Source organism: Felis catus, chromosome C2 (assembly GCF_018350175.1).
Source record: "Felis catus isolate Fca126 chromosome C2, F.catus_Fca126_mat1.0, whole genome shotgun sequence".
In the NCBI taxonomy this organism is placed as follows: Eukaryota; Metazoa; Chordata; class Mammalia; order Carnivora; family Felidae; genus Felis; species Felis catus.
The window spans coordinates 124841814-124857056 of NC_058376.1; the positions used below are offsets into that span (position 1 = coordinate 124841814).

Genomic DNA, 15243 nt, shown 5'->3' on the forward strand with positions numbered 1-15243 from the left:
ATGTAGATCACTCATATAAAAAGGGAAAAAGCAAAATAAAAAGATTCATAGACATAAACAAGGTCAACGAAAGTTTGCCAGATACAAAGAGAACCTTAAAAATCAGTAGCATTTTTCTAAAATAGCAATAACCAGTAAGAAAAATATAATACAGAACAACAATGCAACAACAAAAATAAAAATGTTTCTGTAAATTAATTTATCAAAAAATGCACAGACTTCAATAAAGGGAAAATTAAAACTGTATTAAGGGAAAGAATTTAGTATTTAAATAAATGAGAAAACAGTCCAGGATTCTGGATGTGATAGCTTAACATTGTAAAGGTGGTGATTGTTGCCCATCAGCTAGTACCAGTGACCACAAACCACCGAGGAGAAAACATGAACCCCAATCCTGGTAATTTAATAAATCTGGAAAGTTAAATTTTAATATAAATTATAGTAGTGATATGATGAAGAAGATTCGAAATCAGTCCCTGAAAGTATATTAAAGTATGGTAACAAGAAAAAGCATTGTGAAATATTGATGTGCTCTCTATCTTTATTTTTAATATCTCAACGCATATCTCAAAGAATTCCAAAACATTTCCGTTGCTTTCCTTTGTCGAACTTTGGACTTGTCTGTGGATCAACTTATTGACTCCAAAGTGTGAAGTTCCTAGTGATTTCACAAATTCCTCATTAATGTATTAAACTTCTGAACTCTCTTCATAAATCTGTGTTCATCAGTCATTGTTGGGGTACACAATTGTTCTTCCTTAAATTTAATTTTTTGGGAATTGGTTACATATTCACATGGTACAGAATTCCAATAACACAAGATACATCCAATAACATGAAGATCTCCGTCCTGTCTCTGTCTGCCATTTAGCCAGTTCCCCTCCCTAGGGTCAACCAACGTTATCAGTTGAATTTCTTTTTCTCCTCTTTTTTCAGAAAGATAGTGGCAATCCACACATTCTCTTATTCACTGTTTTTTCCCCCCACTTAATATATATCTTGGAGATGATTCCATGTCCATATATAAAAATCTTCCTTGTTTTTTATTAATGCATATTGTTTCACTGTATACAAATATATTCTTTGATTTTTTTTTAAATTTTATTTTTTATTTTTTAAAATTTACATCGAAATTAGTTAGCATATAGTGAAACCATGATTTCAGGAGTAGATTCCTTAATGCCCCTTACCCATTTAGCCCATCCCCCCTCGAGGCCACAACCCCTCCAGTAACCCTCATTTTGTTCTCCATATTTATGAGTCTCTTTTGTTTTGTCCCCCTCCCTGTTTTTATATTATTTTTGTTTCCCTTCCCTTATGTTCATCTGTTTTGTCTCCTAAAGTCCTCATATGAGTGAAGTCATATGATTTTTGTCTTTCTCTGACTAATTTCACTTAGCATAATACTCTCCAGTTTTATCCATGTAGTTGCAAATGGCAAGATTTCATTCTTTTTGATTGCTGAGTAATACTCCATTGTGTGTATATACCACATTTTCTTTATCCATTCATCCATCGATGGGCATTTGGGCTCTTTCCATACTTTGGCTATTGTTGATAGTGCTGCTATAAACATGGGGGTGCATGTGTCCCTTTGAAACAGCACACCTGTATCCCGTGGATAAATGCCTAGTACTTCAATTGCTGGGTCGTAGGGTAGTTCTATTTTTAGTTTTTTGAGGAAACTCCATACTGTTTTCCAGAATGGCTGCACCAGCTTGCATTCCAAAAAAATATCTTTAAAAAAATTTTTTAATGTTTATTTATTCTTTGAGAAAGAGAGAGAGAGCACGAGCAGGGGAGGGGCAGAAAGAGGGAGCCACAAAATCTGAAGCAGGCTCCAGGCTCTGAGCTGTCAGCACAGAGCCCGACGCGGGACTTGAACTCACGAACTGGGAGATCATGACCTGAACCTAAGTCAGACACTTAACCGACTAAGCCACCCAGGTGCCCTTAAAAATATCTTAATTTGTTAAACCAATCCCTTCTGATGAACATTAGGTTGTTTATGATCCTTTGATCCAGGATCACCTAGGTTGTTAGAAAGTTGCCATTTACCCCATAAAGTCCATTTATATGCCCCATTCTGATCTTCACGCTCTCTCTTCCTCCAAAAGTATCCATTATCCTGTCTTTTATAGCAATCACTTTTCTTGTGTTTCATTATAGCTTTTCACTTGTGGGCAATCCTAGACACTATAGTTTAGTCTTATCCTTTAAAAAAAATTACAATGTCTTTAAAGGATCTTTTAATCTTCAGGATGCCCCTCCTGAAGGGCATTTATTTTCTTTTCTTTACACCTTTTTAGATTATGACCTCAGGACTTTTGATATGCGCTTTCCACAGTTTAGATTTTGCTTTTGGTGAAAGAGTTGAACACATTCCTCTATCCTCTGTATTTCCTGCAAACTGGCAGCTGGAGCCAGATGCTTTATCAGACTTAGATAAAATCCCTCTGAAAAGACTATAGGTGGTGCTATGTTCCTTCATCAGGAGCCACACGATGTCTAGTTTTCTTTCTTTTTGTAATATTAGCAGCTTTTGATGCCCAGGGTCTAGAACGATTAGTTTACTGAGAGTTGCAAAATAATGATATTCTTTTCATTTTAAGTTTTTTATTTATTTTGAGGAGGGGGTGTATGAGCAGGGAGGGGGCAGAGAGAAATAAAGAAAGAGAGAATCCCAAGCAGGCTTCGTTCCATCAGCGTACGGAACCCGACGTGGGGCTCAGTCTCATGAACTGTGAGATCATGACCTGAGCTAAAATCAATAGTCAGATGCTCAACTGACTGAGCCAACCCAGGCACCCCCAAAATAATGATATTCTAATTCAATAACTCATTTTTCATTTATTATTTGAGATACTGTATATACACTTGTAAGATGGAGTATTTTTATAAGAATTCTGTTTTTATAGTCAATAACCAATAGTGCAATTTTATGTGGAAAATATAGGATAAATATTTGATTCTTTCTCTTGCAAGTTTTCAGACAGTGAATTGAATCCCTATTACAATCCAAAACTGGCTAATCAGTTTTTATTTTTATTATTATTTTTTTATTAAAAAAATTTTTTTTTCAACGTTTATTTAATTTTGGGACAGAGAGAGACAGAGCATGAACGGGGGAGGGGCAGAGACAGAGGGAGACACAGAATCGGAAACAGGCTCCAGGCTCCGAGCCATCAGCCCAGAGCCTGACGCGGGGCTCGAACTCACGGACCGCGAGATCGTGACCTGGCTGAAGTCCGACGCTTAACCGGCTGTGCCACCCAGGCGCCCCAGTTTTTATTTTTTTAAATAATTAGCAACCTATGGATTTAAACATATTTGAAGAGTTTCAATCAGTCCCACTTTGGCCTTTTAAAGCTAACAGTGTTCTATTTTGTTCAGTAGAAACCCCTTCACATTGGTTTCTGAATAATTTTCACACGACCCTAGTAGCTTCCTTTATCTGGTGTGAGAATATATTCTTGATTGTACTTTTTTTTCTGCCCCGGCATGGAATGAAGCATTTCCCCCCAAAAGTCCTTGTTTCTCTTAGTGAGACATGATATTTCAAAACCACAACCTGGGTACAAGGACTGCTAATTGCTGCTGGATTGGTCATTGTTTCTAGACTCCTTCAGTGGACAGAGTTAGGAAAAATATACACACACAGACACGTAAACACCCCCCCCCAACACACACACACCCCAAAATACTTCATGAGTTCATACTGAAATTTCCAATTAAAATGCAGGACTACAGGCTGTTTTACCCAACCTCTTCTATTTTACATTGATATCTCCTATCTTTTATACTGGAAATTTTGATTTCAAGGACCTAAGGTACAGTAGAATTATAATCTCCTATAATCACTCATTTTCTTTGATCTCTAATACACACATACCTCAGAGTAATACAAGTACTTAGAATAGTCAGTTTTTTGCATATATGTGATTTTCTTCCCATTTTGGTTTTTGACTATTGATGTGGTGAATTTTAAGTCTCTCCTCTTACAATTTTTCTCTATTTCTCCCATCTGTATTTTGTCCCCCTTTTCTTCCTTTTCTGGTTTCTTTTAGATGAATTGAATATTTTTAATGATTTGATTTTAACTCCTCGGTTGGGTTATTAGCCATCAACTTTGTTGTGTTATTTTAGTGGATGCTTTAGGGTTTCTAGTATACATCTTTGTTGGGGAAGGTCATCGAAAAGACCTGACCGCCAGTTGACCTGTGAGCTGGACCCAGGTGATTGGAAGTGCCTCACCTCCTCCTGTGTCCTTGGAATGTGGGTTTGCTTGCTTTTCCCACACCCAGTGGCTGCTCCAAGGACATAGATTTGAGATAATGATATGGTGTTGAGAATACCTGTACAGTATAAGTGACTATATCCAGGGAAGGCCTCCCTCCATATAAATTTTTAATACGTGGCAGGCAGATTCCGGGATCCCCTGGCCTTGCAGCAGTCCAAGGTAAGCCTTATACGTAAGTTCCCTTTGCTTATCAAAACTGCCACATAACAACCTGGAATGGCCTCTTCCTTTGCTCTCTCCCTGCCCTCTGCATTTGGGGGCCAATTTCAGGTTACACCTGGAATGCTCCCCAGAGGGTTGTGAACCAACAATCTTTTAAGTTTTGACAGCATACCTTCAGGTGGTAGTATACCACTGCACGTATAGTGTAAGAACCATACAATCATATACTCACATGGCTTCCTCTTCAGCCTTCATGCCATTTCACCATATGTTTTATTTTTGTGTGTTACAAACTCCACAGTATATTATTTTGATTTTTATTTAAACAGTGACTTATATTTTAAAGGGGTCGAAATAATCAGAAGAGTACTTGTATATTTATCCATGTCATTACCATGTTTAAAATACATTTATGTATTTTTTTTTAAATTTTTTTAACGTTTATTTATTTTTGAGACAGAGAGAGACAGAGCATGAATGGGGGAGGGTCAGAGAGAGAGGGAGACACAGAATCTGAAACAGGCTCCAGGCTCTGAGCGGTCAGCACAGAGCCCGACGCGGGGCTTGAACTCATGGACCGTGAGATCATGAACTGAGCTGAAGTTGGAGGCCTAATCGACTGAGCCACCCAGGCACCCCTATTTTTTAAAGTTTATTTATTGTTTTAGTAATCTCTGTGCCCAATGTAGGCCTTGAACTCAAGTCTCTGAGATCAAGAGTTACACGCTATTCAGGGTGAGTCAGCCAGGGGCCCCCTGTTGTTACTATTTTTGATATTCTTTCTTCCCTTGTACCGGATTTCCTGGTATAGCTTTCTTCTGCCTCAAGGACCTCATTTAACATTTCTTGTAGTGCAGGTCCTAGGAGGTAATTAATTCTTTCAGCTTTTGTGTAGCCAACACACACACACACACACACACACACACACACACACACACAACTTTATTTTGCTTTCAATATTGAGAGATATTTTCACTGGGGATAGAATTCTAGGCTTAAAGGTGTTTGTTTTTGTTTTTATTTTGTGCTTGAGTACTTTATTTTTATTTATTTATTTTTAATTCTTTTTTTTCAATTTTTATTTATTTTGAGAGAGAGACAGGCAGAGAGAGAGAGAGAGAGAGGGAGAGAGCAAGAGAGAATCCCAAGCAGGCTCTGCACCGGCAGCACGGATCCCAATGTGGGGCTTGACCTCATGAACCATGATATCATGACTTGAGCCGAAACCAAGATTCAGATGCTTCACTGACTGAGCTACCCAGGCGCCCCTGTGGTTGAGTACTTTAACACGTTACTTTACTGTTTCTTTTTCCCATTGTTTCTGACAAGAAATTGGGATCATTCTTATCTTGGTTCTTCTATGTAATGAGTTTTTTGTTTTTGTTTTTTTTTCTCTGACTGCCTTTAGTATTTTCTCCTTCTCCTGGATCTGAGCAATTTGGTTATGATGGGCCTAGGGGTAGTTTTCTTCTTGTTTCTGTTCCTGGGGTTAGCTGAGCTTTTGAATCTGTGGCTTTATAATTTCCATCAAATTTGGAAACATTTTGGCTATTATTATTTTTCCAACTATTTTCTCTGTCTCCATTATCTGTCCTCTGGGGGACTTCAATTACCAATATATTAGGCACTTGAAGTTATTGCATAACTCGCTTGATACTCTGTTCATTTTTAAAGATTCTTTTTTTCCTCTGTGCTTCACTTCGGCTAGTTTCTGTCATTATGTCTTCAACATTTCTATTAGTATGTCAAGGACATTCTTTTCTTGTGCAATGCCGCATCTGTCACTAATCCCATCAATAAATTTTTCATCTCTGATATTGTAGTTTCATCCCTAGAAGTTTCACTGGGGTCTCTTTTGTCCTTCCACGTCTCTTCTTAACTGTCTTGAACATACATAGTCTTTTAAAAGTAACTGTTTTAATATCTTTGTTTGCTAATTCTAACACATGTCAGTTCTGGGTTGGTTTTAATTGATTGAGTTTTCTTTTCCTTTTCATTATTGGTTATCTTTTTGCTCCTTTGCATGCTTGGTAATTTTCAATCAGATGTGAGACATTGTGAATTTTACTTTATTGGGTGCTGGATATTTTTGTTTTCCTATAAATATTCTTGGACTTTGTTTTGGGACTCAGCTAAGTTACTTGATGCTTTTAGGTCTTGCTTTCAAGATTTGTTAGGCAGTATCAGAGATGTGTTAGTGTAAGGGCTAATTTTTTTCTCCCAATACTGAGACAAGAGCCTTCTGAGTTCTCTACTCAATATCCTATGAAAAACCTATGAGGTTTTTCAGCCTGACTGGTGGGAACAGGCACTATGTCTGGTCCTGTGTGACCCCAGGTATACTTCCTCTAATTCCTGCCAGTGCTTTTTTCTCTAACCTCAGATTATTTTCTCACACATTTGCTCTGATTATTTCTCTGCTGAATTCTCAAGGGTGACTCTGTAGGTCTTCAGAGTTTTTACTCTGTGAAGCTCTCTCCTCTCCAGCACTCTGCTTACCTCAATCTACCTAGAATCTCAGCTTGTCTTTTCAGTGCAAGAAGTCTGGGTTCTGCCTGGCCTCCTCGTTTCCTACACTGAGGCCTTGAAATTCTCCTGCGACAGGAAGCTGTGGCAACCAGAGGGCTCACCTTGCCTGTTTCCCATCTTTCAGGGATTATTGTGCATTGCTTGATGCACAGTATCCTGAAAACCATTGTTTCATATATTTTGTCTATTTTTGTTTATGTATTTTTGTGCATTTTGTGTATTTTTTGGCTATGTTTTTGTTTGTGTATTTTTTGTTTCAGCTAAGAAACAGGTATTCTGGTACTCTGCCTTTCTTAAAGTGGAATTCTTTACTCGTACAATTTTGTTTCCATTCCTCTTGGTATCTCCTCAGTGTGAGGCTCTGTGTTGGAGAGGAAGTCTGGTTGTTCAATTTCCAGAGCTCACAGAGGCTCAGGCTATTCCAGGCCCTTTGGGTTTTACTATGGGTTCCTTGCCCTCACCCACTACTACACTGGATGAAGCCCTCCCAGTCTTGGTGCTGCTGCACATCCCAGCAAATATCTGGTGGATACTTTGAGTTTCTCCCGCTCTCGGACCTGGTTGCTTCTCTCTGCTTTCTCCAGCACAAAAACTGAGACCGTGGAGTTCTTGGGGCTGTTGGTGGATTGTTGCCATCCACTTATATTTTGAGATTTATGGGGATACCTTCTCACCTAGTTGTGTTGTAAATGTTACATGTGGGATTTTGGTTTAACAATTTAGTTGTTCCTTCTGCTTTTATGTGGGGATTTGAGAGATTCAAAAATTATGCTGCTGTTGCCATTTTTCCAGAGTCCTGCTGAAATTTCTTGAGACATTTATGTTCTTACCACATCATGGATTTCTTTTAGACTATCATTTCCACTAATAGTTTGTCTTTTTTCCTCCTATATAATTTAAATTCTTCTTCAGTTTTTCCCCTGGAAAGCTGTGGCTGTATCTTTCTTTTTCTCCATCTCCTCTTCCTTCTCTTCCTTTTCCTTTAAAAATTTTCCCAAGAATATGTGCCATCCAGCCACTTTTGACCTGTTTTTTATCTTTCCATTTCTATCGTACCGTTCTAGGGACAAGCATTTAATCATCGCTTCTCTGGTCATTCTCTCCTGTCAGTGCAACTGCTCCAAAGGCATGTGGGAAAATCAGAGAAGGGAGTGGGTCCTTCAATACCTACCACAGATTAAGACCTACCTAAAAAGCCAATGGAATTTAAGAAGTACAGATATCCCTGGGGCGCCGGGGTGGCTCAGTCGGTTAAGCGGCCGACTTCGGCTCAGGTCATGATCTCGCGGTCCGTGAGTTCGAGCCCCGCGTCGGGCTCTGTGCTGACAGCTCAGAGCCTGGAGCCTGTTTCAGATTCTGTGTCTCCCTCTCTCTGACCCTCCCCCGTTCATGCTCTGTCTCTCTCTGTCTCAAAAATAAATAAACGTTAAAAAAATTAAAAAAAAAAAAAGAAGTACAGATACAGGAACAGAACAATAGACCACTGGAACAAAAGAGAAAACTCAGAGACAGAAATATGGGGGCATCCATATGGTAACTTGCTATATGATAGTGTTGATATGACAACACCATGACAAAAGCATGAACAATGTTGCAGATGATGTTGGGGAAACTGGTTCACTACAAGGAGAAAAAGAAAAATCATTCTTCACATCTCACCATGAACAAAGAAATGGATGAATAAACTTAATGTGAGCTATGAAATTCTAAGGAGAAAGAGAAAAAAGATGTAGGAGAATATCTTTGTGACTAAGGAATGAGGAGAGTCTTCCTCAATAGGATCTCCCAAACACAAATCATTCAACAGAAGAACTGTTGTATTTATTGCATCAAACCCAAGAATATTTGTTAGACAGAAGATACCAAAGACAAAATAATCCAGATGACATATTGGGAAAAGAAAGTTGCAGTGTTTAAAACCAACATGAGACTAATATTTAGATTCTATAAGGAATTTATAGATTTTACAAGAAAAAGGCAGAGAACCCAACAGTAAAATGAGCAAAGCACATGAAAAAGCAACTTACAGAAGAGGAAAACAAACAGCTAACATATGTGAAGAAATTCTCAACTCATCAGTTATCAGAGAAGTGCAAACTAAAGCAACAGTGAGATACCCCACAGGAACACTGGTGAACTGCTGACAGTCTAGTGATTGGTCACTAGCCCAATACTGGCATGCTAGGCACATGAATGAAATGACTATGGTGGCAAACATAGAGGTCCTGTATTGGTCCAACGGCATTGACCCCCACTTCCCAAGACTGATCTAGCTACTGCTGTCTCTGTTTGTTCAACTTGTCAGCAACAGAGATCAACACTGAGTCCTTGATATGGCACTATTTCTTGAGGAGACCAACTGGCTGTTTGGTGCCCAGTTAGTTGATTATATCAGGCCCCTCGCATTGGACAAGCCAATGGTTCGTCCCCACAGGAATGACTATTCCAGATAGGAGTTTGCCTTTCTTGCCTGAAAATCTTCAGTTATAGCACTATCTGGGGTTATGGAATGCCTCATCCACAAGCATGGAATCTCACACACCACAGCTTTTGACCAGGGGACTCACTTTACAGTGAAGGAGGTGTCGGAGTTGGTCCATCACCATAGGATCTATTGGTTGTATCACATATTGCACCATCCTGAGGGAGATTTGTGGAACAGTCTTCCAAAGGCACAGATGAAATGCTAGTTTGGAAAAACACGGAGAGAATGAGGTGCCATCCTTCAAAACACAGTATAATTATATCAGTCAGAGACCAGTATATGGTGCTCTGTTCTGGAGAGGAAGAGTCCATGGATCTACGAATCAAGAGGTGTATATAGGAGTGGCTCCACTGGTCACCATTCCTAATGACCTGTCAGAGGGTTTTGTGCTGTCATTGCAACTTTGGGCTCTTCAATGTTGGAGGTTCTGATCCCAGATAGGACAGGTCCTTTCCAGGTGATACTGCAAGGGTGTCATTGAATTACAGACTGCTGCAAGGTGCTGGGCTTCCTGTGCCCAGGGACCAGCAACTTAAAAGGAACAGTTATGTTGGTGGAGATAATTGACCCTGACCAGCAGGAGGAAGTCAGGCTGCTTTTACACACGAGCAGCAGGATGGAATATGGTATGTATGGAAAGTAAGAGATCCGCTTTGGGGCCTCCTGGTCCTCTTTTGCCCCATTGTAACTGTGAACAGACATGTGCTGCAACCTTGAACTGAGAAAGGATATGACTCTCAAGGATTCAGGCACTACAGAATCATGAGTTGCCCAACAAGCTAAGTTACCAAGATGTGACAAGATGATGTTTGAGGGTGAAGGGAATTCAGAATGGATGTTGGAGGAGGGAGTGGACAAGTTGTAGCCCTGAGGTCAACTACAGTGACAGGGGCTGTAGCTCATCTCTCTAACCTCTTTGTTATTAGTTCCTTCCCACCCCCAGGAAGAGAGGCCTGTGGGAACCATGGAAGCACTGCTCCCCAAAACTATGTGGAGAAGTAGATCTGTGCAGCTCATGGGGTGCACTGTGGCAGCCATGAGGATGTGCCTCTCAGACCTCCAACCAGAGGAAGTATAACTGACCAAAGGCCCAGCTATTGCTCTGTGAAATGCACTGCTGAGTTGTGTCCAGGCCACTTTTCCCATGGGCTTCCAGTGACTGATGTCACAAGAATCCTGAAGTAGACCCATTCCTGGGAGACATAGCTCTCCTCTAATGGCTGAGTGCTCTGAGGATTCCCTGATGACACTAGTGAACCTGCCAAAGACAAGGACAGCCATCAGCCTAGCACACTTCCACCCAAGCTTTTCAGACTCCTACTGGGATTTTTCCAGCTTTCCAGCCTCACACAGTTCCCTTCCTATTTTCTCTCACACAGACACATACACTAATAACTTCTTGTACAATTAATCTTGTCCTGGTATCTGCTCCTTGGAGGACTTACATAGCTTGTACAAGAGAGGGTAAGCAAGGGAAGAGTTAAGAATGTCTCCTTGCTTTCCTAACTTGAGTACTGGTCACATGGTGGTACTGTTAGGCACTGAGAAAAGGGAAACCAGGGGGTCTCCATTTAAAGACAGAAGGTATATCAAGAGGACAAACAAGAGGTATGTGGGGGTGCCTGGGTGGCTCAGTTGGTTAAGTGTCTGATTCTTGATTTTGGCTCAGATCATGATCTCATGGTTCCTGGGATCGAGCTCCATGCCATGCTACTTGGAATTCTCTCTCTCCCTCTCCTGCTGTCCTTCCCCACTCATGCTCTCTTTTTCTCTCTCTCTCTCTCAAAATAAATAAGTAAACATTAAAAAAAAAAACAAACAGAAGAGCTGTGTGGAAGGACAAAAGGAAGGGAAAGCAGAGTGGTCTCAGGCAAGGAGGACAATTTCACCCATTATGGGTTTCTGTTGCAAATGAAGTTGTCCTTTCCCCATTGGAGGCCTGGTTTCAATTCTTCAAATCTTAAGAGAAGTTCCAACCTCACTTGTGGCTCAAAAACAGATTCTCATGAAAATATACGGAAGGGAATCAGAGAGAAGCTTACTCTGAGGTTTCTGTCTCAGTTAAGCTGCTGTAACAAAATACTGTGCACTGGTAACCTAATCAGAAGACTTTTACTGTTCGCAGTTCTGGACACTGCGAAATCCAAGATCAAGGTGCAGGTTAGGTTCCTGGTGAGGATCCTCCTTCTGGTTTATATATATCCTGCCTTCTTGCCATGTCCTCATATGGTTTTTCCTTGGTGCAAGCTCATGGAGAGAGAGAGAGAGAGAGAGAGAGAGAGATCTCATCTTCCTCTCTTAAAGGATGCCAACTTCTTAACCTCATTTAAACCTAATTCCCTCTGAAAGGCCCCACCTCCAAGTACCATCACAGGGGGAGTAAGACTGTATCATATGAATTTTAGTGGTGGTGGGTGGGGGCACAAACATTCAGTCCAGAACAGTTTCTTTCAGCCATATTGGGAAATGCTGATTCTCATGGCCACTCAGTCTTCATAGAGTTCCCGTGCCATGTGAACACTGGGCATAGATGGCTCCCAAGTCATTACAGGAAGAAGAAACAAAATACTGACTTAGAGAGTGTAATATCAAAATGCCTTCAGTCCTCCACTCTCAGACTGGTCCACTGTTTTCTGCAGGCTTCTTGCAGACTCAGACTCTTTAGCCTGAACAATTATTTTCTCTCCTTTCCCTGCCTTTATTCCTACCCTTTCTTTTAATTGCAAATAAGTTTTAAAAGGGGGGAAATTACATGTGCAAATACAGTAATTTCCTGAAGGAGCCCAGAAACACATTCTTGATGGCCAAGTAAGGTTTTGTAAACAGAAGCATGTTTAATTAGTACGACTGAGTAGAGAACAAAAAGCATTATCTCCAGAAACACAAAGCTAGAACAATTTTCTTAAAAAATGCAGAATGGTTTAAAATATCGCGATGAGACAAAGGGAACTTCTCTGGCACAGACTCACTGATTTTTTAATAAAAAAATTTGTTTTCAAGACTTAATATTGATAATATCACTCCTTAATGTGCTTCGGTTGTTCTCCCATGGGTTCCCAAGAGGTGGGCTATGGATTATTTCTCTCTCTGCTGTGCACTGGCTCTGTCCAGCTATCTCCTCACTATTCATGTAAACCCAACACTCCAGTCTTTGTTCCAGTCTCACAACAGTGGTGAAAGGAATTAGCACTGTTGATAAGATAGGACTGTGTGTATTAGTTTTGTCCTCTTGAGAACTGAATGCTTTAACACATTTATCAGTCTCCCTTGCTTAACAAATAAGTTAAAAACCGGAACTGTGGTCTCCAAAGTTCCAAAGTAAATAGGACAAGTATTGTGGGCTTGAGTATTTCCTTCTTACAGTAAATCAGAGTTGAAAGAAGCTACAGAATTGAGAAGTGTGCTTTTCACGTGTAATTCAATTCAACAAACATTGATTGTTAAAAATTCCTTTAACTTTTCCTTCTCAATACAGTGAGTCCTTTATGGCAGAGGGAGTTTAGGCCCAAACATTGAACTATTTACAGTTGAAGTTATCAGAAGTTATCCATAAGGCTAGAAGGTTGGGGAAAGTTCTGCTACAGTTCTGTGGTTTTTTTTCCTTGTACTACATTTTATTTTATTTTATTTTTTGGTGCTAGTTCCGAACATCCAAAGAACAGCATTGTAAAATGCAAAGAACTCTGGATTCAGAGTCCCCCCCACCCCCCATCCTGCTCATTTATTTGGGTCTACACCAATCCACATTTCCTAAGGTCTTATTACTTAGCAGCAAATACCAAGCTTCATAGCCCATGGGACTGACCAAGTCTGGCTTACATTGTAACGGAGAAAATGAAAGCATCTCTCACAAGTGGTGGAAACTCCTAGGAAAGTAGACGCTGTCTGGAAACACATGTGGCTGTCACCTGTGTGTTCAGACCCATCCACTCTTCAAAGATAAATAGCTCTTTGTACATGTCTATTCAGATATCTATACTGGGGTCCCCAGGGGCTGCTTGGCTGGCTGGAGAAGGCCTGAGATTGTGTGGTGAAGATATTTGGAGGGATTTTGAACTGAGGTAATGTCACAGAGGGTCAAAGAGCAGAGACATGTAGGTGACTTGCAGGAGAAGCTATGGATAAGTAGCATCCAGAGTAAAGCTACTGATATGAGTTATGGCCCCAGGCTTCAGGGGTTCCTGAAGTCCGTCCTTGGAGCCTCTAGGGATCTGTGGAGTCTGGTTGGGACCTGCAGCTGGGGCACCTGACCACAAACACAGAAGGTTAGTGTGGCACAGGTCAGACACGGCAGAAAGGGCAACAGGAGGAAGGAAAGGCAGTTCTGCTCAAAAAGGAAGAGAGAAGACTGAAGGGAAGGATATGGGGGCTCTGGGAGGTTTCTGGTAGAGTGACTCAGGTGACAGGAGGCCTCCTCAGAAAGACTTAGAAAGGACCTCAGGCTGTGGCTCTAAAAGGCCCCAGGTCCCAGTGACTGACTGCTGGTTTCTGCATGTGCTTTCTCCCCCTCACATGGGCTGAGGCTTTCCTTCTTAAATGTTTACTGGGAAATAGATTTCATTCATCTGCAACCAACAACTTAATATTTGTCATCAGGGAGTCCAAATACCATCCACAGTAATAGTGTTCTATTTTTCCCTTCTTTACCATAGTGGAAAGTGCAAGTTGCTTCTTTGCCTTACAGAGAGCCCTTTCATCCTCACCCTGAGCCTGAGGTCATTTATTTTCCACACCGCACAAGAGAGATGAGGCTCCAGGCAGAGCTGGGACTTCCTGATGCACTAAGCCTGGGGCAGGTAGAGGCATGACTCTACCTCAGTGCTCTGTCCATCATAACCTCTACTCGGTTCTTGGTCAGACAGGTCCTACTTTTCATGCTTAGGATTTCAGTGCATCACCAAGGCTCACTTTCATCTTTGTGACAAAGACTACCAGCTACTTCCTGCTCTCTGCCTCAACCAGTTGTTCAGTGATTTTGGTCACTGTGCAAGCAGTCAGAAGGCACTCGGGTATGTGAGTACCTGAGATACAGACACTAGAAATGTATCACTCCCCCCAAATGGAGCCCTCTATTCACTCCAGAGTGGGGAGCAGGAGCTCTGCTCTGCCCTGCCTTTTGTAAGGAAAGAAAACCAATCTATCCAATGCTAGGGAACCCTGGAAACAGGCCAAGCCACCCTGAACCAAGAATTGATGAGGTCTGGAGAATAAACTCAGTTCCAAAGGAAGAAGGTGTGCATGGAGACCTAGAAAGTTGTCCTAGGGAGCTGGGGGCACACAGAAAACCAGAAGCCATAGACGAGTGGGACAGCTTTACCTTCCTGGATGTAGGACCTGAGTCAGAATCCAAAGCCTGCTCTGGAGGGACCTCTTTGTTCACACTAGAGCATCCAGGGGGAACTGAGGATACCTGTTGATGGGTGAGAGAAGGTTCTGAGCTGAGGATACGTGACTCCCTCAGCAGAGGATGCCTCCAAAAAGGATTACTAGGTGCTCATGCCAGGGGCGTTGGGAAGCAGACAGCAGGAGAGGGACGGGATCATGGAAGATGTGGGGACTGCCGCATCCATGGAGGGTGATAAAGCTGATCTCCTGAGACTGCCAGAAGTTCACATACCACAAGGGGAACCTCAGGGCAAAAGCATCCTTCCTGAACTGACTTAACTGAAACTGGGAATCAATTCCCATTCCAGATCACCAGGTCCTTGGACTACTGGGATTTGTCCATTGCTTATTTGTGGTGATGGCTTTCCTTTTCTTTTAATCA

The 15243-nt window shown here is 41.3% G+C and overlaps 1 long non-coding RNA gene across 2 annotated transcripts in view; it reads right to left on the reverse strand.

Annotated features, from left to right (window-relative positions):
* Positions 1-15243, reverse strand: part of LOC123380118 — a 27281-nt gene that overhangs the window by 7920 nt on the left and 4118 nt on the right. The window contains exon 1 of one of the 2 annotated variants that reach the window (XR_006585469.1): positions 9559-11149. The exons of the other annotated variant lie outside the window; for it this stretch is intronic. This is a non-coding gene — a long non-coding RNA (uncharacterized LOC123380118). Of the gene's footprint in view, positions 1-9558; positions 11150-15243 lie in introns of those variants that run through there. 2 annotated transcript variants of the gene reach the window in all.